The sequence below is a fragment of the Chiloscyllium punctatum genome, chromosome 6 (assembly GCF_047496795.1).
Source record: "Chiloscyllium punctatum isolate Juve2018m chromosome 6, sChiPun1.3, whole genome shotgun sequence".
In the NCBI taxonomy this organism is placed as follows: Eukaryota; Metazoa; Chordata; class Chondrichthyes; order Orectolobiformes; family Hemiscylliidae; genus Chiloscyllium; species Chiloscyllium punctatum.
Genome location: NC_092744.1, coordinates 12,388,055 through 12,413,410, shown reverse-complemented (window position 1 = coordinate 12,413,410; position 25,356 = coordinate 12,388,055). Strand labels below are relative to the sequence as shown.

General features: G+C 44.9%; 1 protein-coding gene across 2 annotated transcripts in view; it reads right to left on the bottom strand.

The window, feature by feature from the left end:
• Positions 1–25,356, bottom strand: part of agtr1a (angiotensin II receptor, type 1a) — a 96,452-nt gene that overhangs the window by 21,551 nt on the left and 49,545 nt on the right. The window contains exon 1 of one of the 2 annotated variants that reach the window (XM_072572018.1): positions 19,040–19,287. The exons of the other annotated variant lie outside the window; for it this stretch is intronic. The gene's annotated coding sequence lies outside the window, so the exon portion shown is untranslated. Of the gene's footprint in view, positions 1–19,039; positions 19,288–25,356 lie in introns of those variants that run through there. 2 annotated transcript variants of the gene reach the window in all.

Here is a 25,356-nt window from a genome sequence, read left to right as displayed (position 1 = left end):
TGAAGGAGCAGTGCTCCGAAAGCTAGTGCTTCTAAATAAACCTGTTGGACTATAACCTGGTGTTGTGTGATTTTTAACTTTCTTATTTATGTACCCATCAGCATTAGCTGTAGAAGTCCTGCCCTGCTTTGCCTTTCTGGGCGAATTGGTAAGAAATCTGTTCATTTGCCTGCTTTCTGATGTATTATGTAGGCGATTTGAATCCAGTCTATTATGCGAACAAGATAATTCTGGGTGTTAGAACATAGAACATAGAACGTTACAGCGCAGTACAGGCCCTTTGGCCTTCGATGTTGCGCTGACCTGTGAAATTAAACTGATGCCCATCTAACCTACACCGTTCCATTATTATCCAAATGCCAATCCAATTCCCATTTAAATGCCCTTAATGTCGGTGAGTCCACTACTGTTGCAGGCAGGCCATTCCACACCCCTACTACTCTCTGAGTAAAGAAACTATCCCTGATATCTGTCCTATATCTATCATCCCTCAATTTAAAGCTATGTCCCCTCGTGTTAGCTTTCACCATCAGAGGGAAAAAGCTCTCACTGTCCACCCGATCTAACCCTCTGAATATCTTATATGTCTCGATTAAAGTCACCTCTCAACCTTCTTCTCTCCAATGAAAACAGCCTCGGTTCCCACAGCCTTTCCTCGTAAGACTTTCCTTCCACACCAGACAACATTCTAGTAAATCTCCTCTGAACCCTTTTCAAAACTTCCACATCCTTCCTATAATACGGTGAGCAGAACTGCACAAATGAAATAAACGTATTGTAGGTTGTATCACTGTTCTAAAATTGTGTTAGCAAAGTTTGTTCAACTTTATTCTCTTAGTAAGTTTCCAGAATCGAACACTTTGTCTACTGTGAATAAAACGTCACGAGTTTCCAACCAAATTGTAATTTACGTGTGGCAGAACTGTCTGTGATTGTCCCACCATCCCTAATCTCACCCTCAGGCACTTGCTGACTTTGGCCTGCTATATTTAGTATAAACCACAAGATGGCAGGCTATTTCCAGTCCACCACCAATTTCATTGAACACACTTGCAAGAAGCAGTAGGAAAGAATAATGTTGACGGACTGAATACAAAGGATTGCTTCACTTCAATGAGCTGGAAAATGTAGAAGAATTACCCACTGTACGAAGTAGCTTCCATTGGTATACAGAGAAATTTCCATTATTTAAATTGGACAGTTTACCTTGTAATTAGGAAACCCCCAACAATCTGTGAGACCTCAAGAAATGTCTTGTTTTCAAAAAGTCATTTTCCTAAATAATAGAGAAGGCACCAGAAGTATAATCTGAACTCAGCAGCTTAAGAATTTGACGTCCTAAATAGTTACTATGCGAGGATCTCTACATTTAATTGTTATTTCTGTGGTAAAGTGTTACCCCTCATGGGAGAGACAAGGACCAGTAGGCATTGACTCAGAAGAAAGAGTTGCCAATTGAAGACTGAGTTAAGGAGGAATTTCCTTTCTCAGAGGGTTGTGAGTCTTTGGAGCTCGTTGCCACAGGGCGCTGTGGGGGTGGACTCCTTGTGTATATTTAAGGTCGAGGTAGAGAGATTCTTGATCAGTTGGGGAATTAGGGAAAGTGCAGGAAGATGGAGGCGAGGAATGTCAGATCAGCCATGATCCTATTGAATGGTGGAGAAGGCTCAAGCTGCCGAATGACCTGCTCCTGTTCCTGTTTCTTATAGTCTTATGGTCTCAGCAGACTTTAAATTGTTCTTATCCTCACTATCACTAATCAATATTTTTTGTTGATAACAGTTTACATGATCCACATATCAGTTTTAATTTTCTTTTTGAAACTACTTGCAAAATGGGGAATGGCTATGGAAGTCTGAAGCACAAAGAAATTTAGAGATCCTCGTCCAGGATTCTCCTAAGGTTAGCATGCAGGTTCAGCTGATGATTAGGAAGGTAAATGCAATGTTAACATTCATTTTGATCAGGCTAGAATACAAGAGGAGGAATGTACTGCTGAGGGTGTATAACATTCTGGTTATTTGGAATATTGTGAGCAGTTTCAGGCCCCATATCCAAAGAAGGATGTGTGGGCCCAGAGGATGTCCAGAAGAGGTTTACAAGAATGATCCCAGGTATGAAGGGCTTGTCCAATGAGGTCTCTGGATCAGTGCTCGATGGAGTTTAGAAGGATGAGGGGGTACCTTATTGAAACTTAGAGAAACTACTCCGACCCCTTGGCATCATGGTATCCCACAAACCTACCAGCACACTAAACAGCAACTAATGTACTTGAAAGACCCTACACAGACAACAAGCAATTACGAAATACTGTGTAACAAACACTACATTGGACAAACAAGCAGAAACCAGCCACCAGGATACATGAACATCAACTAGCCACAAAATGACATGACCCTCTCTCACTAGTATCCTCACATACAGATGAGGAAGGACACCACTTCGACTGGGACAACACATCCATCCTAGGACAAGCCAAACAGAGACACGCACAAGAATTCCGAGAAGCATGGTATTCCAACTGGAACTATATCAACAAACACATTGACTTGGATCTCATTTACCACCCCCTGAGAAAAAGAATAGGAAATGACACCACCATAGAAAATGACGTCACAACAGGAAATGATATCAGCAACCCAAAGAAACCCAAACAGATAAATAGAAATCAGGAAACACCAGCAACACTTCGTTTGGAGGCCCACTGAAGATGTTACCTAGTATGGTGAAAAAACGTCTGAAAATGAACCTTCCAACGCAGCCAGCAAATTCACATCCAGAACTTAGAGAGTATTGAGAGGCCGGCAGGAAGTGAATGTGGAGATGTTTCCACTCATAGGAGAGACTAGGATCCAAGGGCACAGCCTCAGAGTGAAGGTGCAACCCTTGAGAACTGAGATAAGGAGGAAGTCCTTCAGCCAGAAGATGATGAATCTATGGAACTTGCTGCTGCAGAGAGCTGCAGGGACCAAATCATATTTAAGACAGAGAGAGATAGGTTATTGATTGGTCAGAGGATCAAGGGTTACAGTAAGAAGTCTGGATAATAGGGTGGAGGAACATACCAGCCATGACTTGATGGGCTGAATGGCCTTATCTGTTCCTACATGTTATATTTCTCCCCCATGGTGTGCCCTGTGTGTCCTGGGTGTAATTTTAAGTGGTATTTCACCTCTTCAATATCCATTTCCATCCGATTCATTCTGTATTCCCTTGATTGTAGAAGACTAGGGTGGCCTGGTGACTCAGTGGTTAGCATTGCTGCCTCACAGCGCCAGGGATCCAGGTTAGATTCCAACCTTGCGTGACAGTCTGTGGAATTTGCACATTCTCCCCGTGTCTGCCTGAGTTTCCTCCAGGTGCTCTGGTTTCCTCCATAATCCAAAGATGTGCAGGTCAGGTGGATTGGTCATTCTAAGTTGCCCATACTGTTAGGTGCATTAGTCAGAGGGAAATGGGGCTGGGTGGGTTACTCTTCGGAAGGTTAGCGTGGACTTGTTGGGCCGAAGGACCTGGTTCCACACTGTAGGAAATCTAATCCAAGAACTAATGGGACAATCAAACTGAGGTGTTCAGGTTGATTAAATAATTTGACAGGGATGGATAGAAAGAGAATTCTTCTAGTGGGGGAATCCAGTACATAACAGGTATAACCTTAAAATGAAAACTATTTCATTTAGGGGTGACGTATGAAAAACTGCGTGAAAATATGGAGTTCCCTCTTCTGCATAAAGCTTTCAAACATATTGATGGATTTTTCTTCGACAAGAGAGATAAAAGGTGTGGTACAGAGGTAGGTTGCCAGTATTTAAATAGAGATCAGTCACATTCTGACTAGACATTGGAAAAAGCCTTAGAGGACGATTGGCTTGACCCTTATACTCTGCTGCTATGTTGCTCCTATTGTTTTGATGAGACTATCCCTCTTTGAACCAAGACGAGAAAGCATCCTGCAGCGTTCCAACTCTACAATGGGTGGTCAGCTTTACAATTTGATATTGAACTGAATCCACAGCCTAACCATCTTCTATTTCGCAGTTTGTTATCTGTTTTATTGTTTCAGAAGGGAATAAGCACTCTCAAAGGGTACTTGAGGCTCAGTCAGAAAGCTCACCTCTGAAATATTGGGCCAAATCTTCAAATATTTGGATCATTGGAGGTTGGATGTTTGACTAGCGATGTGTCGGAACCACAAGGAAGTCTGTTTAACCAATTTATTGAAGTTCTTTGTGATTTTCCTCCACGTGGACACATTTTCTCCCACATTCCGTGGATTAGGTGCAGGTTGGGTGGATTGGCTGTGGGAAATGCAGGCTTATGAGGACAGCGTGGGATGCTCTTCAGAGGATCAGTGTGGACTCGGTGGGCCGAATGGCCCGCTTCCACACTGTACGGATTCTGCGATTCTTTGAGGAATTAGCATAGGCAGTGAATAAAAGGGCACAAATGGATGTATTGAAAATATGGATTTCCAGATAAGCTGCCACATCCAAGATTATTGCAGGAAATAAACTCCCAGTGGATAGTATACTGGAATGGATACTAACAAGAAACAGAAAGCACACATGTTGTGACAGTTTTCTACTTGTGAAACTGTACTGAGTGGTATCCTGCTGGAGCCTCAATCTTTTTCAATTTGATCTGGATGACAGGACTGGAAGTCTAATTGCAAAATCTGCTGATGGCTCCAAGCTAGGTCAGGGAATGTACTGTAAAAAGGACATAAGGCAACTACAAAAAGAAACAGATAGATCATCTCCTTTTAACCCCAGAGTACATGTAAATGTAGTACATCAACACGTGCAGGTTGACGGAAGGTGTGTTGAGTCGAGAGTGTGGTGCTGGGAAAGCACAGCAGGTCAGGCAGCATCCAAGGAACAGGAGAATCGGCATTTCAGGCAAAAGCCCTTTGTCTGAAATGTCGATTTTCCTGCTCCTCGGATGCTGCCTGACCTGCTGTGCTTTCCCAGCAGCACAGTCTCGACTCTAATCTCCAGCATCTGCAGTCCTCACTTTTGTCTGGTAGATGTTGAGACTGGTGGTATTAGGGCTGAGGTGTGGGCTTTGGGGGCAGTAACAGGTACTTGGATTTAGTGGGGTTTGCCACAAAGTTCATTGTTAAGTGGATAGATTGCAAGCCTGGCTGACACCACCTTGAAAGAGAACTGTGTCTGGGTGTTGAGATGGGGAGCTTGTCAGACAGTAACACTGATATTCTGCATAATTCTCATTGAATCCCTACAGCGCAGAAAGAGGCTTTTCGGTCTATTGAGCCTACACCGAATCTCCCAGGAGCATCCCACCCAAACCCAACCCCCGACTGTCCTGGTAAACGTGCACATTTACTATTCCCCATGGCTAATCCACCCAATCCACACATCCCTGGACACCAGAGGGCAATTTAGCATGGCCATTCCACCTAAACTACACATCTTTGGACTATGGGAGGAAACCGGAGCACCTGGAGGAAACGCAGGGAGAATGTGCAATCTCCACACAGACAGTCACCTGAGAATGGAATCAAACCAGGGTCCCTGGCACTGTGAGGCAGCAGTGCTAACCACTGAGCCATGGTACAGTCCCGAACACATTTTGCCTACAACATGTTCCCTCACTCACACCAACACCCAAAACCACTAACCCTGCGTGCCCTCTGAGCTGCCCACTCTTAATTGTGGCAACTTTACCAAATGTAATCGCTGTGATACCCATGTTAATGTCACAGAATATATGCTCCTCTCTCATTCCGGGAGGAACACAGCCCCCAATAGGGCAGAAAGAGTCAAGATGGATGTTTGGCTGTCCAAATGATGTAGAGAGCATCTTGATATGACATCTAGCCTTCTGAATTTTGAAAATCACTCAACACCAAGTTATAATCCAACAGGTTTATTTGTGAGAACTAGCTTTCAGAGCACTGCTCATTCATCAGGTAGCTGTGGAGCAGGATCTTAAGACACAGAATTTATAGCAAAAAATCACATGGTCATTCATGCAACTAATACGATATATTAAACACCGGCACCTCCACATAATTTCTGAAGCTTGAGTGAGTTTTTTTCAGGAAGTATAAATCCTACAATGCTGCATTTTGTCTACGATGAATGTGGCTTCAGTCGTAAAAAGGCTTCAACACACGCACCAGCAGATTCAAGAACAGCTTCTTCCCAGCTGTTATTAGACTGATGAACAAACTCTCCAACTTCAAATAATGTTGATCGTGTTTGTGGTGATCTTACATTGCGCACGTCCTGTGCAGTGTAACCTGTATACCTCACTCTGTCCTATGTCCTTGCTTACCTCGGTCTGCCTGTACTGCTCACAAACAAAGCTTTTAATTGTACTTAGGTACAGGCAACGATACATCAAATCGATCAATCAATCAGTAGTCTCGGGACTGATGTTGGAGACTGCATGACTTGCTGTGCTGGGGCCCATGAGAGAAGGCTATCTCCCTTGACTCGACTGAAGCTTGCTAGCCACTGTCACAAACTTCCCAGTGTTGACAAATGGCATGGCAAGACAGCAGAAATATTGTCCTGGTATATCATGAAGCTTGTCACCATCCAGGTCAAAGCTGCCCAATTGAGTGGCACCACATCCACAAACAAACCACTCCGTCCACACTGAAGCTCAGTTGCAGCAATGTCTACCAATTATCCAGATACAGTGCAGAAAGAATCCTTAGACAGCAACTTCCAAATCCTCAACCCTTTCCATCTAGAAGGGCAGGGATGGTAGATTCATGGGAATTTCACCACCTGCAAGTTCCCCTCCAAGGCACTCCCCATCCTAACTTGGAAAAAGACTGCTGTTCCTTCACAGTTGCTGGGTCAAAGTATTGGAATTCCCTCCCTAAGGGCTTTATGGTCAACCCCAGCAGGTGGACTGAAGCTGTTCATGAAGGTAGCTGAACGCTCCTTCTAAGGGCACTTAGGTATAGGTAATAAATGCTGGCCATCCAGTGATGCCCATGTCCTATGAATGGAATTTTATAAATGTATCACCCCCACTCCGATTATTCACCATCTACAATTGGAAACTAAATGGTTTGAATGAGAATAAAGGAGGAATAGTTAGTAAGTTTGTGGATGACACTAAAATTGATGATACAGTGGACAGTGAAGAGGGTTACGAAGAGTACAATGGAATTATGATCAATTGGGCCAGAGGGCTGAGGAGTTTAATTCTGATCAATGTGAGTGTTGCATTTTGGTTGGACAAACCAGGGCAGGACTTACACAGTTAATGGTAGGGCCCTGGGGAGCGTTGGTGAACAGAGAGACCTAGGGGTGCAGGTACATAGTCATTGAATCCCTGGAGTACAGATGGATGCCATTTGGCCCATCGAGTCGGCACTGACCCTCAACGGGGTACTTCTGATGTGTAAAAGGAAAAGCACAGCCAATTTGTACTCAGCAAACCCCCACAAACAATAGCATGGGTGATGAATAGGCCATCTGTCTTTTATGTTGAAGTTGTTAAAGGGAATGTACATTTTAAAAAAAAATCATAAGACGAGTACAGGAGTTGGGAGGTCATGTTGCAGCTGTATAGGACATTGGTTAGGCCACTGTGGGAATATTGCATGCAATTCTGATCTCCTTCCTGTTGGAAGAGTGTTGTGAAACTTGAAAGCGTTCAGAAAAGATTTACAAGGATGTTGTCAGGGTTGGAGGATTTGAACTATAAGGAGAGGCTGAACAGGCTGGGGCTGTTTTCCCTGGAGTGTCGGAGGCTGAGGGGTGATCTTATACAGGTTTGCAAAATCATGAGGGGCATGGCTAGGATAAATAGACAAAGTCTCTTCCCTTGGGTCGGGAAGTCCAGAACGAGAGAGCATAGGTTTAGGGTGAGAGGGGAAAGATATAAAAGAGACAAACGGGCAACATTTTCATGCAGAGGGTAGTACGTGTTTGGAATGAGCTGCCAGATGAAGTGGTGGAGGCTGGTACGATTGCAACATTTAAAAGACATCTGAATAGGAAGGGTTTGGAGGGATATGGGCCGGACGCTGGCAGGTGAGACTAGATTGGGTTGGGATATCTGGTCGGCATGGACGGGTTGGACCGAAGGGTCTGTTTCCATGTTGTACATCTCTATGACTCTATGAGGATGTTGTTGGCTAGGCCAGCATTTATTACCCACCCCTAATTGCCCAGAGGGCAGTTAAGAGTCAACAACATTACTGTGGGTCTGGAGTCACATGTAGTTTAGATCAGAGTGGTGCTGGAAAAGCACAGCAGGTCAGGCAGCATCCGAGGAGCAGGAAAATCGACAGTTCGGGCAAAAGCCCTTGATCTGGAATAGAGGCAGGAAGCCTCCAGAGTGGAGAAATAAATGTGTGGGGTGGGGCTGAGGAGAAGGTAACAAAGAGTACAATAGGTGAATGGGGGTGGGGATTGAGGTGATAGGTTGGAGGGGAGGGTGGAGTGGATAGTGGGAAGGGAGATTGGCCGGTTGGACAGATCATGAGGACAGTGCTGAGCGGGAAGGTTGGAACTGGGGTGAGGTGGGGGAAGGGGAAATGAGGAAACTTGTGAAATCCACAGTTGAAGTGGGGTTGAAGTGTTCCGAGGTGGAAGATGAGGTGTTCTTCCTCCAGGCATCGGGTGGTGAGGGAGTTGCGGTGGGGAGACTGGACACCTCCTAGTAGAGCGCTTCAAGGAACATCTCCGGGACACCTGCTCCCATCGACCCCACCGCCCTGTGGCCCAACATTTCAACTCCCCCTCCCACTCTGCTGAGGACATGCAGGTCCTGGGCCTCCTCTCACCACTGCCGGTCCCTCACCACTCAACACCTGGAGGAAGAACACCTCATCCGAGGAGCAGGAAAATCGATGTTTCCTGCTTTTCCAGCACCACTCATTACAATCACTACACTTTTCCTGCTTTCTCCCCTTTGATTCCTTTAGCAATAAACACTGGAATGCATTCCTTTTTGAAAATATTCAATGTGTCAGGCTCAAATGCTCTCTGTGGCAAAGACTTTCACAAGCTAACTACTCTCGGGCTGAGAGCTGAATGTTGTTGGTTACTTCCAAGTGAATGGAATATGAAAACAGGAATATCTTGTTTTAGGGCATTGGTGAAACCACATCGACAGCCCTGAGTACAAATTTGGTTGCCTTCTCCAGGAAATCACATCATTGACATTCAGAAATGATTCGCTCATCCGAACTCCTGGAAACTTTTGAGGAAAGGTTGAACAGATTAGGAGACAAGGAGGGCTGATGAAGGGCTTATGCCCAAAACGTTGGATCTCCTGCTTCTCAGATGTTGCCTGACCTGCTGAGCTTTTCCAGCATCACACTCTCGACTCTGATCTCTAGGTTAGAAGACAGTGAGGAGCACAGATGCTGGAAGCCATAGTAGATAAATGTGGAGCTGAAAAAGCACAGCAGGTCAGGCAGCACCCGAGGAGCAGGAAAGTCAACGTTTCGGTCCGAAACCCATCGTCAGGACTGACATGCAGTGCTTTTCCAACTCCACATCTATTGACTTGGACAGATTAGGCCTAGGTTCATTGGAGTTGAGAAAAATGAGAAGTGATCTTATTGAAAGATCCCAAGGAAGCTTGACAGGGTGGATGCTGAGGAGAAAGTGAGGACTGCAGATGCTGGAGATCAGTGGAAGAGTGTGGTGCTGGAAAAGCACAGCATCAGAGGAGCAGGAGAGGGTGGATGCTGAACAATGTATGCTGTGTGGGAGAGACTACAACAAGAGGGTGCAGATTAAAAATAAAGAGACCTCCCACTTAAGACAAAGATAGGGACAGTAGTTTTCTCCCAGTGAGTTGTCTTTTGCAAAGAGAGGTGCAGGCAGATATTGAGTATTTTTAAAGCAGGGATGGTTTCATTAATGAGGGAGGCAAAGTGTACAGGAGATTCATTGAAGCCACAATAAAATCAGTTGTGATTTTATCACATGGCTGAGCGATCTCAAGGGGCCAAATGGCCCACTCCCAACTGGTGTGCTCATATCTACTTCCCCTGTGCCTGTCTCATCAGCCCTGGTGTACTGAAGGAACATTATGTCGCTTTGTCAGGGGGCTGTGTATTCCAGTTTACCTTATAATTTAGGGTCCAGGGCAGTTTCAGTCAAAATGTATATTTGTAAAAATGCTGAAAGTTTTTTGGTTTTCCTACAGGCAGCTGATTTCTTTTCTTTCTGTCTCGGATTGTTGATGGGAAAGTTAACCTTTTAGTCCCTCCTCCATCCAGTGCTTTGGTGACCACAGATTTCCATTGCATTGTTGTGTGATTATCTTGGTGAAGTCTTGCAGTGGTTTTCTGCAGAATGGCCAACAAGGAAACTGTTCTGCTTTTACCACCTTCCTAGGAAAGGTTTGGTTCGCTGGACGGCTGGCTTACAATGCAGATTAATGCCAACAGTGTGGGTTCAATTCCCACGTTGGCAGGAGGTTACCATGAAGGATTCTACTGCTCAACCTCTCCCCTCACCTGTGGTGCTGTGACCTTCACCTTAAACCACCACCAGTCGTCTCTCTCAAACGGGAGAAAAGCCTTATGTTCTGGTGTGAAGTTTATCTACACAGGAAGGATTAGCAGACTGGTAATTATAAATGTTAACAGATGTGAAGCTGGAGGAGCACAGGAGGTCAGACAACATCAATGGGGTAGAAAAAAAACAATGTTTAGGGCCGAAACCCATTTGTCCTGATGAAGGGTCCTGACCTGAAATGTTGACCTTCCTGCTCCTCAGATGCTGTCTGATCTGCTGTGCTCTTCCAGCTTCACATCTATCAACTCTGACTTCCAGCATCTGCAGTCCTTACTGTCTCCTAGATTATTATTAATGCACCATTTCAATGTAATGTCTGTGAAACTGCTTAGCAATAATTTCTTCCATGGAGAAAGTTAACTATGGATAGTAACTATATAAGAACAAAGGAAAGCTTGAGATAGAGTCATAGAGATGTGCAGCACGGAAACAGACCCTTCAGTCCAACTCGACCACGCTGACCAGATATCCCAACCTAATCTAGTGCCAGCACTTGGTCCATATCCCTCTCGAACCTTCCTATTCATATACCCATCCAGATGTCTTTAAAATGTTGCAATTGTACCAGCCTCCACCACTTCCTGTGGAAGCTCATTCCATACATGTACCACCCTCTGCTTGAAAAAGTTGCCCCTTAGGTCCCTTTTATATCTTTCCCTTCTCACCCTAAACCTATGCCCTCTAATTTTCAACTCCTCCTCCCCGGGGAAAAGACCTTGGATATTTACCCTATCCATGCCCCTCATGATTTTATAAACCTTTACAAGGTGACAAATGGTCGCTTTGACCAAACAGCCTGTTTCCTTCATTATCTTTAAGAGGTTGTTTTTGACATTGTATGAAAGATGAGATTAAGTTAGACATTTAAGGGGCGGCACGGTGGCACAGTGGTTAGCACTGCTGTCTCACAGCGCCAGAGACCTGGGTTCAATTCCCGCCTCAGGCGACTGACTGTGTGGAGTTTGCACATTCTCCCTGTGTCTGCGTGGGTTTCCTCCGGGTTCTCCGGTTTCCTCCCACAGTCCAAAGATGTGCAGGTTAGGTGAATTGGCCATGCTAAATTGTCTATAGTGTTCGGCAAGGGGTAGATATAGGGGTATGGGTGGGTTGCGCTTCAGCGGGGCGGTGTGGACTTGTTGGGCCGAAGGGCCTGTTTCCACACTGTAAGTAATCTAATCTATACCGAAATAGATGTGAAAGTGGACTGCTGATTCACTTCCACCCATATTGTGCTACTTTCAGCTAAACTCTGCCCAATACAGTCTATAATAGGATTTCTTAAAAATCTTAGAGCCAACAGTGTGGGTTCAGTGTGGAGGAGGAGGTCAGAGGTTAATCTTTGCTTTGTTTGAGATTTATCCTCAAAATGAAACATTTACAAATGTAAGAGTCCGAACTCTACAACCCACAACCAGTATCAGAAAATGTCTCTTTGTAAATTTGATTCAGTGCAAGCAAGGATATGTGGAAAAAGTGGAATTTGGCATTGGGTACTAGAACTGATTCAGGAAAGATGGGCTGAATGGCCTCCTCCTGCACCATAATAGTTCTGTTATCTTAGTCTCCCACCTGATAATCAAGGTTTGCTCTTACAGTTCACTTTCTACTTGCATGGTGTAGTGTGGAGCTGGTATAGTAGGGGGATCAACTTCCTGTCTGAGACAGCAATCTCTTGCCACAGTCTGATACTCAATGAACTTTGCCACATTATGGATCACACCTTCCTTGGCTACCAACTCCTGAAATTGGACTTGAACCCAGAAGCAGGGACACTGCTCATTGTGCCACAATATCTCATTACATATGCAGAGGTTATTATGCAACCAGACACCCCTCACCCTTCTATAGACATACGTTGTTCTGTTGCCATAGTCTTAGCAGGCTGTAGGGGGGCTGCTCTCTTGTTAGAGACAAGCGACTGGTGGTGATTTAACCTGAGGACCACCAGACCCCAAGCAATGGAAGAGGTTGAGAATGAGAGTCGGTAACCTCCAACCAGTGATGGGAATTGAACCCATACAGTCGGCATCACACTACTCTGGAAACCAATGATCCAACCAACTGAGCTAAGCCAAATCCTCTGTAGATACTAGCCTTATTCTTAACACTATTGACTCTACCCACTTCAACAGCTGAAAGAAACTTTTGCATAATAACTCTTTGATTTATAAATAGAATGATTTGGCGATGCATAATTTCAATCTACCTCGATGCCTCTATTATTCAAATTGTGTCACTTGCAAAACACAATGCCTTTGATGCTGTTGGGGATGACGTTAAATTGTTACTTGTTAGACCACAGCTGGAGCACTGTGTACAGTTGGAGATGCCACATTGCAGGAAAGCTGTAAATGCACTGGAGAGAGCGCAGTTGTGATGATGCCAGCAATGAGAAACGTCACCAGAACAGACTGAAGAAGTTGGGCATGTTAGAACATAGAGCAGTACTGCACAAGAACAGGCTCTTTGGCCCACAATGTTGTGCTGAAAATATTGTCAAATCAAACTAATCCGTCTGCCTGTCCTTGGTCCACATCCCTCCATTCCTTGCATATTCAAGTGCTTATCTAAAAGTCTCTTTCATACCTTATCGTATCAGCCTCCACCACCTTCAATAGGGTTAACGTTAGGATTAGGCAGTGCATTGCAAACTCCTACCACCATCTGTGTAAAAGGTCTTGCCCACACATCCCCTTTCAGCTTTCACCCTCTTATCTTACATGCATGCCCCCTACTATTAGACCTTTCAACTCATAGAGTCATAGAGATGTACGGCATGGAAACAGACCCTTTGGTCCAACTTTTCCATGCTGACCCAGATATCCTAAATTAATCCAGTCCCATTTGCCAGCACTTGGCCCATATCTTTCTAAACCCTTCCTATTCATATACCCATCCAGATGCCTTTTAAATGTTGTCATTGTACCAGCCTCCACCATTCCCTCTCGCACCTCATTCCATATTCCATGTTCTCCTTGGACAGAAGATGGACTGAGGTTTTTAAAATCACACATGGGCTAAGTAGAGTAGATAGGGCGAAGGTGTTTCTGCTTGCAAAAGGAACAGAAATGAAAGGGCATAGATTTAAAGTGATGTGCAAAAGAAACAAGGGTGATACATGAAAAAGCTTTCTCACCCAGCAAGTATTTCGGGTCTGAAACACACTATCTCGAAATGTGGTGGAGGCAGGTTCAATTGAGACATTTCAGTAGCCTTTGGGTGATTATCCAGATAGAAATCATCTGCAAATGTTCGGAGGAAAAAGGCAGGAGATAATGATGCTCCTTTCAAGAGCCAGTGCAGGCACGATGGGCCAAACGGCCTCCTCCTGTACTGTAACAATTCTGTCATTCTGTAAAGGGTCAATTGACATTATTTCTGAGAAATACAAGGGAAGGTTAGCAACATGAATATAAAAGAACTGCTCCATATTGCAACAGTTGCACATTCCAGCACAATATTGCTCCTAACTGTTTGATCATTTGGATATTTAACTTTATAAAGACCCATCCTATTTCCTAATCCAATTCTTACCAAGCTTATTTCTGAAACTGGCTCCAATTAGACTTGTTGAAAATCTTGTCCATGAACTCACCATTCTGTGAAGAAATTAACTTCCTCTAATCCTTGCTTAAGGTTCGTTCAGTTTAAACATGTGCCAAGTCCTTCTGTGTTAGTGGTTCAAGGCTCTCTATAGCTTAAAGACCAGCAACACATTGTCTTCAATTTACTTTTGTTCACAGATCCCAGAACTCTGGAAATCTTATGTCAAAACTACATCCCAGAATAATCCAATCAGTAATAATTTGTTAAATTAGTTAACCCCTCCTCAACTCAAAAATATTCCTTTGAGAGTCAAATGCGGAACTCTGTACACAATGTTGTACAAGTGGCCTCATCAGTAATTCCTTCAAAATGGAATAGAGTGTTTGTTGAGCTTTGGAGTAGTGGAATTTAGTGTGTAGCTAATTATTTAGAATGAGGATCTAATCTGCACTGAAATTTATGGGGAGTCTTTAAATAGCCTGAGATTTTTTTTCTCATGAACAGTGAATTACTAATAAGGGGGAATATAATCGGGCTTGACACAGGAGGGATTGACATGGCTATTGAAGGGACGTGTTCACTCAAAGGCTTATCGGATGGTGAAATATTGAACTATTAAAGAGAACTGGAAGGGAAATGGGAGTTCTGACAGGGGCTTGGGAGCAGCACAGGTATAAAATGGCTAAGTCTGCTCTGCTGATATTTCTATGATTTTCTACTTGTTTTGCCTTGATGGGTACAACCACTCAGCATCCCTCAACTTCCGGATTAGTGGTGCTGGAAGAGCACAGCAGTTCAGGCAGCATTCGAGGAGCAGTGACCCCTACAACCACATGGTATCCACATTGCCTTCACCAGTTTCCAAATTTCCTCTCCCTCCATGTCAACCCTCCAATTTGGCACTACTGTCTTGATCTGTCCCACCTTGCCATCTTCCTCCCCACGTATCCGCTCCACCCTCCCCACCAACCTATCGCAATCACCTCCCACCTATATCCACCTATAACCATCCCAACAACCTTCCCCAGCTCCACCCCTACACTCCCATTTATCTCTCGGCCCCCTTCCTCCTCTGCATTCCCGATGAAGGGCTTATGCCCGATACGCCAAATCTTCTGCTCCTCGGATGCTGCCTGACCTGCAGTGCTTTTTCCAGCACTACACTTTTAAACTCTGGGTTAACTCAAGAAATGTTCAATAATCCCATCCAAATACTTCCTTTATCCACCTCAGTGAATATTTGTCTATATTGGTGGCACCGTGGCTCAGTGCAAGTTCCTCAGCGCTGAGTGCACTCTGCACGGTGACAGGATGGCACTGCTGCCTCACAGCGGTAGAGCGCCAGGTTCAATTTCAGCCTTGGGTGACTGTCTGTCTGAGTGGAGTTTGCACATTCTCCCTGCGTCTGTGTGGGTGTGCTCTGGTTTCCTCCCAGAGTCCAAAGATGTGCAGGTCAGGCGAATTGGCCACGCTAAATTGCCCAATAATGTTAGTTGCATTAGTCAGAATGAAATGGGTCTGGGGTGGGTTGGTCTTCGGAGGGTCAGTGTGGACTTGTTGGGCCTAATGGCCTGTTTCCACACTAGAGGGAATCTAACTAAAAAAAAAGCCTTGCTCCCTGTGTGGTTTGTTGCTAATGGTGTGCAGATTAATGGATTTAAGCTTATCACATTGATGATTGATACTGGAGCCTCAGAAAATTACCACCAAAATCAGGATTCACCGACTCAATATAAACATGATTAATCTTCACTTCTGTGAATTCATATTCTTCAGTAACAATCTAGGATTCAAATGTCGTTTGTGGTTCAGTGATAGCACTCTTATCTCTGAAGGTTTTAGGTTCTGGTTCTTCTCCAGGAATTTGTGTACAAGTTTCAGAATGACACTTGGTCTGGTACCGAAGGAGTGCTGCGCTGTCACAGATGTATCCTTCAAGATAACACATCAGACTGAGGCCTGTCTGTCATCTTCAGTGGGTGGTAAAAGATCCAATGGTACTATTTCAAAGAAGTGCGGAGGGATTCACAAATAATCAGGGCTATTACTTATTCCTCAACTCATTTCTCTAAAATACCCCAGAATATCTGTTTATCAAGGTGAAAGGTATAAAAGAGACCTAAGGGGCAACGTTTTCACGCAGAGGGTGGTGCGTGTATGGGATGAGCTACCAGCAAGTGGTGGAGGCTGGTACAATTGCAACATTTAAAAGGCATCTGGATGGGTATATGAATAGGAAGGGTTTGGAGGGATATGGGCCGGGTGCTGGCAGGTGGGACTAGATTGGGTTGGGATACCTGGTTGGCATGGTTGGACAGAAGGGTCTGTTTCTGTGCTGCACATGTCTATGACTCTATGACTCTAAAACAAAGATCTGTGGATGCGGAAACAAAAGCATAAATTGCTGGAGAAACTCAGCAACCCCATGAAGAGAAAACAGAGTTAACATTTCAAGTCAAATGAACCTTCTTCAGAACTAAGAATAACTTGGGAAATGCTGGTGACAGGGGAGTCGGAGGGTGGGGGTGGAAGGAGTGAGTGGAGCCCAGAGACAGAGAAAGAGAGAGAGAGAAAAAAAATGAGAGAGATAAAGGGATAACTGATAGTGTGTCAGGGAAGAAGTAAAGCTGATAGTGCAGACAATGAGTTGGTGCAAATGGATTGACTGTGCTTCAAGGGGTCTATTTTATGAAAGGGCCTGGGATGTAGGGGTGGGTAAAGGACATTGAAGAAGATGCTCAGGTTCTGAAATCATTGAACTCAATATTGAATTCTAAAGGCTGCAGGGTTCCCAAGTGGAAAATGAGGTGCTGTTCTTCCAGCCTGTGCTGACCTTAGGTAGGCACATGGATGATTTTGGGATAGTGTAGGGGGACGAGCTGAGAATAGTTCACAGGTTGGCGCAACATCGAGGGCCGAAGGGCCTGTTCTGCAGGCAACTGCAAGCTCAGGGCCATTTTTTCTGGACAGAACATAGGTGCTCTGCAAAGAGGTTTCCCATTTTGCATTTTGTCTCTCCAATGTAGAATACACCATACTGTGAGCTGCTTATTGTTTCTGTATTTGGTTATTTGATTTGATTTGATTTATTGTGATCGCATCTTGCTTAAGTAAAAAGCTTTGTTTTGTGAGCAGAGTAGGAGCTTTTCTCCTGTGTTTCCTAGATTACAGCATTGACCAGGTTGAGAAGTACATAGTTGGCTGCACAGGGTTTTACGATAGCGGGAGATTGTGAATGGCGCTATATGAATGCAAGTTTACTCCATAATGTATCAAGTGCCTTTAAGATGTTAGTTAATTTATGATCATGGATAACATTGTGAGATTATAATGTTGTTCAACAAAAGCAGTACCCCAGCCAGACTTACTGGCTACTAACATAGTTTAAAAGAACAACTATGTTTATTAGATATGTTTGGCAAATATTTTCTTGCTGGGTCTCACATTTTTCATGCACAAGTGACGCATTCCAAAATTATTTCTATTTACAAACAAAACACAATTATAGTATGCAGTTCCCGTCAAGGGTACCAATCCTTTAAAGATTTGAGGTTTGGTTTCTCTTCACGTTTTTTGGTATAAAGTTTGCCTGAAGGGCATAAAAGTGGCATGTTGTACTAATAATCAACCAATACCATTAGACTGGGGGGAAAAACTGAGTAAGTGGAATTATCAGCTCCTTACAGTTTACGTTTTCCGCAACCATTTAAAATAGAAGTCTGAGTTCTCACTTTTATGATGTTTATTGATCCTTGTGGCTTAGACATTATCCTCTGACCCAGGTTCCTGTCACCGCATTATGGCAAGGATATGGAAGCTTTGGAAAGGGTTCAGAGGAGATTTATTAGGATGTTGCCTGGTATGGAAGGGAGGTCTTACGAGGAAAGGCTGAGAGACTTGAGGCTGTTTTCATTAGAGAGAAAGTGGAGAGGTGAATTAATTGAGATGTATAAGATAATCAGAGGTTTAGATAGGGTGGACAGTGAGAACCTTTTTCCTTGGATGGTGTGGCTAGCATGAGGGGACATAGCTTTAAATTGGGGGGTGATAGATATAGGACAGATGTCAGAGGCAATTTCTTTACTCAGAGGGTAGTAGGGACGTGGAATGCACTGTCTGCAAGAGTAGTAGACTCGCTGATTTTAAGGACATTTAAGGTCATTGGATAGGCATATGGGTGATAATGGAATAGTGTAGGTTAGATGGGCTTGAGATTGGTTCCACAGGTCGGTGCAACACCGAGGGCCATTATGTTCTATATTCTAGGTGATAGTGCCTGCTTGTGGATGGAGGTAACAGTGATTAGGTAGATTGCCCGTGCTAAATTGCTCTGTAGTGTTCAGGGATGTGCAGGCTAGGTGGATTAGCCAGGGGAAATATAGGGTTATAGGGATAGGATCAGGGGTGGGTGGGATGCACTTCAGAGGTTGGTATGGACTCGATGGACCGAATGGCCTGCTTCTACACTGTAGGGATTGTATGAAGTCTCACCTTTCCCACCTAACTGAAGACCCAGTTTATGATCACAGTAAGACCAGTAAGAAATAGGCACAGCCCTTTACACAAACATTTGGTTGTAAACTTAGGCGAAAAATTGCTTTTTCATCTCAAGAATGATTAAAACCGTCACCGAGAAGACACCTGTAGTCAAACCGAAATGTGCTCAGACAACAATGAGGTTATTTCCTTTATTTTGCGCCAGTCTATAAAACTTACCATGGAAGGGAAACACATTAAATAAAAAGCTCCCAATGATAATAAGAAAAGAGCACTGTATCCTCATGGGATTATAATGGCGAGAGCACACCTTTGTAACAAAATCAAATTTATTGCAGGAAGAAATATTTCCCTGGTCAGGGCAAGTTCTGAAAATGCTGGAGACAATCTGGCTACCATTCTATAAGTGCAGTGGGCAAGAAGGAGACAAGGTCAGAGATTTGAAGAGAGGAAAAAGATTTTTTTTTTACCTGGAGATTGACCTGTGAGCTTTCGGTTTCAGTCGGTTTGCGATCTACAGATGTCCACTGAGCAGGATGAACACATGCCGCAACTGAATCACAGAAGTGACAGCAGATATTCTTTTATATACTCAGCCTGACACCCACGGGGAGCTGGGGCCAGTACCAAGCGCAGATGATGATGAGCCTCCTCTTTTCCGATCTGCAAGAGTTGATTGACTTTGTCACTCAGAAACACTGAGCCATTTACAGTCCTATTTCCTGAGAGCTGTTGATTATAGGCTGCTGCTCTTCAGTGACTGTGCAGCACTGGTCTCCAGTGAGCTGTACTATGAATCTTATTGCTAGCTTCATTGTAATCATCCTTTGCGTCATTAATTAAATTCTGAGAGTAACGGAAATGATAATAAAGTGGGGTCTCAGACATTCTAGAACTGTCCTGCTTTAACCCTGCAGTCACCAATTCACCCAACTATGACATTTATATCACTTAATAGTTTTGTGCATGTTATCATATATAAATGCTGTCATCTGTATGGTGCTCTTGCAATGTCTTTGTATTTACTGTTTGGTTTATGACTTCACCTTTTGTTTCTGTATATTTATTTTGAGTGTTGCAGGCAATTTCAGCATTTATTGCCTACCTCTAATTGTCCTTGAGGTGTTGTCAGTGCTGAGTTGCCTTGGTGCTGATACATTTCATATTGCCACATACTAGCAGACAAGGGATGGCCTGCTGGAGCTGGTCCAAACAATACAAGGGTTTCATGGGGTGGGGGTGGGGGGATGGTGTGGAGGTGGTGAGTAAAGCATGTGCCTCTCAGATCAGTATCGAACAAAAAGGCTGTGATGTGGAGGTGCCAGTGTTGGACTGGGGTGGACAAAGTCAGAAGTCACATGACACCAGGTTATAGTCCATCAGGTTTATTTAAAGTCACAAACTTTCAGAGCTCTGCCCCTTCGTCAGGTGAACAAAAAGGGGCAAGAATCAAAAAGAGATTTCCCTGCTCCATTCATTTGCTTTCACTAATAAAATCGACAGAAATAGAAGTTCTATTCCAATCATCCACATGGGTGGCAAGATTAAAATGAGAAATGGAGAGAACTGGCAGATGCTGGAAATCAGCTAAAAAATGTGCCCTTTTCTTGTGTGGCAAGGTGGCTCAGTGGTTAGCACAGCTGCCTCACAGTGCCAGTGAACTGGATTCAATTCCACTCTCAGGCAACTGTCTGTGTGTGGAGTTTGAACATTCTCCCAGTGTCTACATGGGGTTTCCTCCCACAGTCTAAAGATGTGCAGGTTAGGTGGACTGGCTGTGCTGAATTTCCCTGCAGAGATGTATGGGTTAGTTATAGTAAATGCAGAGCTCCAGGGGATAGGGACTTGGTCTGGGTGGGGTGTTTTTTTAAAGGGTTGGTGTTCACTCAAAGGGCTGAACAGCCTCTTTTTGCTCTTGGGGTTCCATAAATATGCCTGACTTCAGGGAATCGCCAGCTTTTGGAATTGTCCCTTCTCTCTGTAGATTGAAAGTTGCCAAACATCTCTTCCATCTTGACAAAATTTTCACCACCACCTAGTCCCTCATCCCACTTTTCATTTCCACCCCACTGTCCCAGTCCACTCATTTGCTTATCTTCTGGCAACTGCTCAGAGGTGTCTTGCTAGAAGGAATCAAGTTGCAGATGCTATTTTAAAAAATAAATCTTCGAGCTGCCAAAAGACATCTGTGCTGTTTGCTTTGGTGAATCTCCTGGGAAATTCAGCCAACTGATGCAGAAAACATTACCGGAACTTTATCATTTTTGATACTTTTCATTATCAGTGTGCATCTGCATTATTACTGTCGCAAAAGTGGAATCAATGGATATCAGGGGCAAACTCTCCGCTGGTTGGAGTCATACGAAGGAAGATGGTTGTGGTTGTTGGAGGTCAGTCATTCCAGAACATCTCTGCAGGAGTTCCTCAGAGTAATGTCCAAGGCCCAACCACCTTCAGCTGCTTCATCAAAGACCTTCTCCCCATCATAAGGTGGGGATGTTTGTCGATGATTGCACAAAGCTGAAAATGTGTTGCTGGAAAAGCGCAGCATCCATGGAGCAGGAGAATCGACGTTTCAGGCATGAGCCCTTCTTCAGGAATCTTCTTCAGGATGATTGCACAAAGTACAGTACCAGCATAGATTTAAGGCAAGAGGGGAAAGATTTAAAAGATTCCTAAGGGGCAACTTTTTCACGCAGAGGGTGGTGCATGTTGGAGTGAGCTGCCAGAGGAAGTGGTGGAGGCTGGTACAATTACAACATTTAAGAGGCAGCTGGTTGGGTATATGAATAGGAAGGGGTTGGAGGGATATGGGCCAGGTGCTGGCAGGAGGGACTAGATTGGGTTGGGATATCTGGTTGGCATGGACGGGTTGGACCGAAGAGTCTGTTTCCGTGCTATAAATCTCTATGACTCTATGACTAAGGAAAGGGCTTCCCACTTCAATGATGGAGTCACTGCTCAGACAGGCGAATGCCAGAAAAGAGGAATCCTTCACAAATGGGCTTCAAAAGGGATTAGATAAAAGTACCAACGACAATTAACATGAAAATCATTCTATCCAGGACTTGGCAACACCACAAAGAATGAATGTACCTTTTCTGTATTTCAAAAGTATACTTATACATTTAAAAAAATCGACATATATGGCCAGTGAAGCAGTTGGTTCTGTACAATAACACATAAAGAAACAGACAAACACTACATGAATTGGAAGGGTTTGGAGGGATATTGGCTAAATGCTGGCAAATGGGACTAGATTAATTTAGGATATCTGGTCGGCATAGATGAGTTGGACCGAAGGGTCTGTTTCCAAGCTGTACAGTTCGATGACTCATTCACAGTCCCTCAGATACCAACAGGAATCTGAAGGACCTGGTGTAAGGGATGATGCAGAGGAGGGCAATCCCTTTCCCAGAGGGCCAGCAGAAGAGGTCATGACACTAGGCCCTGGTTCTTGTGTGTGAGGTCACCGTCTCAGTGATGATAGTAGGGGTGGCTGGCCGTGCCCCAGGAAGGTCGATGACCATCTCCACTCAGCCAGTGTACCTGCCACTCTCTTTGCTGTGCCACCTCACACTCACTGCCACTGCCCTCACCTCCCACCATGCTCCGACACTCTTGTGATCACACGCAAGATCTGCCCTCACCCATTCTCACACGCTGAGCCCAAAACACACAGGGCTATTGGAAATTGGAGTCCTCAGTGTTGAGTCCTCCAGGCTGTAGGCTGCCCAGGTGGAAGGTGGGGTGCTGTTCCTCCAATTTGCAGTTTGGTTCATTGTGACAGTAGAGGAGGCCAAGGATGATCATGTCGGAGCAGGAGTGGGAAGGGAAATTTAAATGGGTGGTGACAGGGAGGTCCAGTCACCTCCTCGCTCGCATTGTATACATGTGATTGGGTGTGTTCAGCTGGTGCCCCTGGATTTGTGCCCTGAGGGGCTGTTTGGTGCTGAGCGCCATGGAGACCCCTCACATCCAGCAGTGAACTAAAATCCCCAGGTACCCACTCGTACTTCCGAGAAATCTCGATGTTCTGTGAATTTGATAAGCTGGGAAGCTGAATATTAGTGAGGGAAGTTTTGCTCTTAATGTAGTGTTTAACAAGCTAAACTATCCAAATACGTGCAGGTTAGGTGAATTGGCCATGCTAAATTGCCCCTCGAGTTAGGTACATTAGTCAGAGAGGAATGGGTCGGGGTCGGTTACTCTTCGGAGGGTCGGAGTGGACTGGTTGGGCCGAAGGGCCTGTTGCCACACTATAGTGAATCTAATCTGGAGGAAATCTAATCTAAACCCTCCCTTAACTGTAAACTCGTAGCTGACAGGAGAGAAAATCACCTCCCCATTTGGCAATAGTGTAAAAGATGCAGCCATTTGTTCCTGACTCTGAGGTTGGCCTCTCCAGATTCTTCTGGAAATCTCACCAGAGTTCATATTATTCCAGCCCCTGTGAGATTCCATCCTCATTTCTTCTTACTTTCCCTTACTCTCTTTCTTTCCCTTTCACTTCATCCAACCTCACTATTCTTTTAAACCTACTTTCCTTTCATCTTGATTCTGACAATATTCACCCAGTTCTCTTCTCTGTGACATTGAGGGCCATTGCGGAAGCCATTCAGCCCATTGAGTTGATGACTCTGATTCTTTGCAGCACTCCATCCTACTTTCTTTCTTGGGTCCCCATAAGCGATGAGTGTCTTTTATCTCATTCGATCACTTTGAAACCATTCATATTTCGGGGAGGATGTGGAAGCATTGGAAAAGGTGTAGAGGAGATTTACCAGGATGTTGCCTGGTCTGGAGGGAAGGTCTCATGAGGAAAGGCTGAGAGACTTGAACCTGTTCTCATTGGCAAGAAGAAGGCGATTTGACAGAGACATACAAGATGATCAGAGGATTAGATAGGGTAGACAGTGAAAGTCTTTTTCCTGGGATGATGACGTCAGCATGTATGAGGGGGCATAACTACAAATTGAGGGGTGACAGATTTAAGACAGATGTCAGAGGCAGGTTCTTTACGCAGAGAGTAGTAGGGGCATGGAATGCCCTACCTGCTAATGTAGACAACTCAGCCACATTAGGGAGATTTGAACAATCCTTAGATAAGCCCATGGATGATTTTGGGATAGTGTAGGGGGATGATCTGAGAATAGTTCACAGGTTGGTGCAACACTGAGGGCTGAAGGGACTGTTCTGCGCTGCATTGTTCTATGTTCTATGTTCTGTGGTCTTAATGTGAACACAGGCAGTGGGAGTAGCCAGAAACAGTGTTGGATCTGGTGATCTAGCTAGGATTGGCAGTAGGATGCCACATATGGTGTGAGCCGCTGTCATATAGAGACCAATCTAGCTGTGCTGTCTCCTTTTAGCTGGGATCCACCATCAGAAGCGGATCTCTCACTCACAACCTGCTCTGCCACTCTCTAATCACATGCTGCTTTGGCGTCAAAGGCCAGTAAGCCCTCTGATTGGATCAGCTGCTTTGTGAGCCCACCCGCCATTGAACAAAGACGTGGTCAGTTATGAGAAAAACAGTAGATGCTGGAATCCAAGGTAGACAAGCAGGAGAACACAGCAGGCCAGGCAGCATCAGGAGGTGGGGAAGTCAGCATTCTGGGTGTAACCCTTCCTCAGGACTGGGTGTAATGGGAGCTGGGTGGGGGGAAGGGTTTTGGGTGGGGAGGGGGCAGAGTGGTGAGGTAGGGAATATGTGAAAACAGGTAGAGGGTACCAGCTGGTTGGTCGATGGGAGGAATGAATTCGGTTGGTGGCTGCAAGGAAGGGTCGGTGTGAGGAATGGTAGGGAGGAGCAGGGTCTAGGAAAGGGAGTTGGGGGATGGGAAGGGAGGTTATTGGAAATTGGAGACCTCAGTGTTGTGTCCTCTGGGCTGTAGGCTGCCCAGGTGGAAGGTGAGGTGCCTGTTCTTCCAGTTTGCGGTTTAGTTCATTGTGACAGTGGAGGAGGCCAAGGATGATCATGTCGGAACAGGAGTGGGAAGGGAAATTTAAATGGGTGGTGACAGGGCGGTCCGGTCGCCCCCTGTGGGCCTGGTTGAGATGCTCGGTGAGCGACTCCCTAACTTTACGTTTGGTCTCCTCGACATAGAGACCACATTGGGAGCACCTGATGCTGTGAACAAAGTTTGAAGAGAGCTGAAAATGTGTTGCTGGAAAAGCGCATCAGGTCAGGCAGCATCCAAGGAGCAGGAGAATCGACGTTTCAGGCATGAGCCCTTCCTAAAGAAGGGCTCATGCCCGAAAACATCGATTCTCCTGCACCTTGGATGCTGCCTGACCTGCTGCGCTTTTCCAGCAACACATTTTCAGCTCTGATCTCCAGCATCTGCAGTCCTCACTTTCTCCTAGAAAGTTGGAAGAGAGGCAGGTGAACCTCTGTCTCACCTGGAAGGACTGTTTGGGTTCCTGGATGGAGGTGAGGAGTGGTCGTGTACCGGCAAGTTTTGCATCTTTTACAGTTGCAGGGGGTAGTACCAGGAGGTTCCCCTGGTCAGCATATTGGGGCTTTGGCAGGTGGAGGGGTGGGAGCACACATGACTCTGGACCCCGATATAGGGCCAAGAATCAGCTCTCCATACCCACTTCAAGAGCCAGCTCATTGTTTCTGAGCATGTAGTCAGCGTAGGAGAAAGAAAACTGAGCTGCTGGAGCCTGTTTTAATGCACTAATCAAGAGAGGGAGATTATTTAGCCGAACCTCCCTTGACTGTACTGCAATGTGCTGGTACCTCCCTTTCAATAAACACTAGTTTGTGCTGGGATAATGG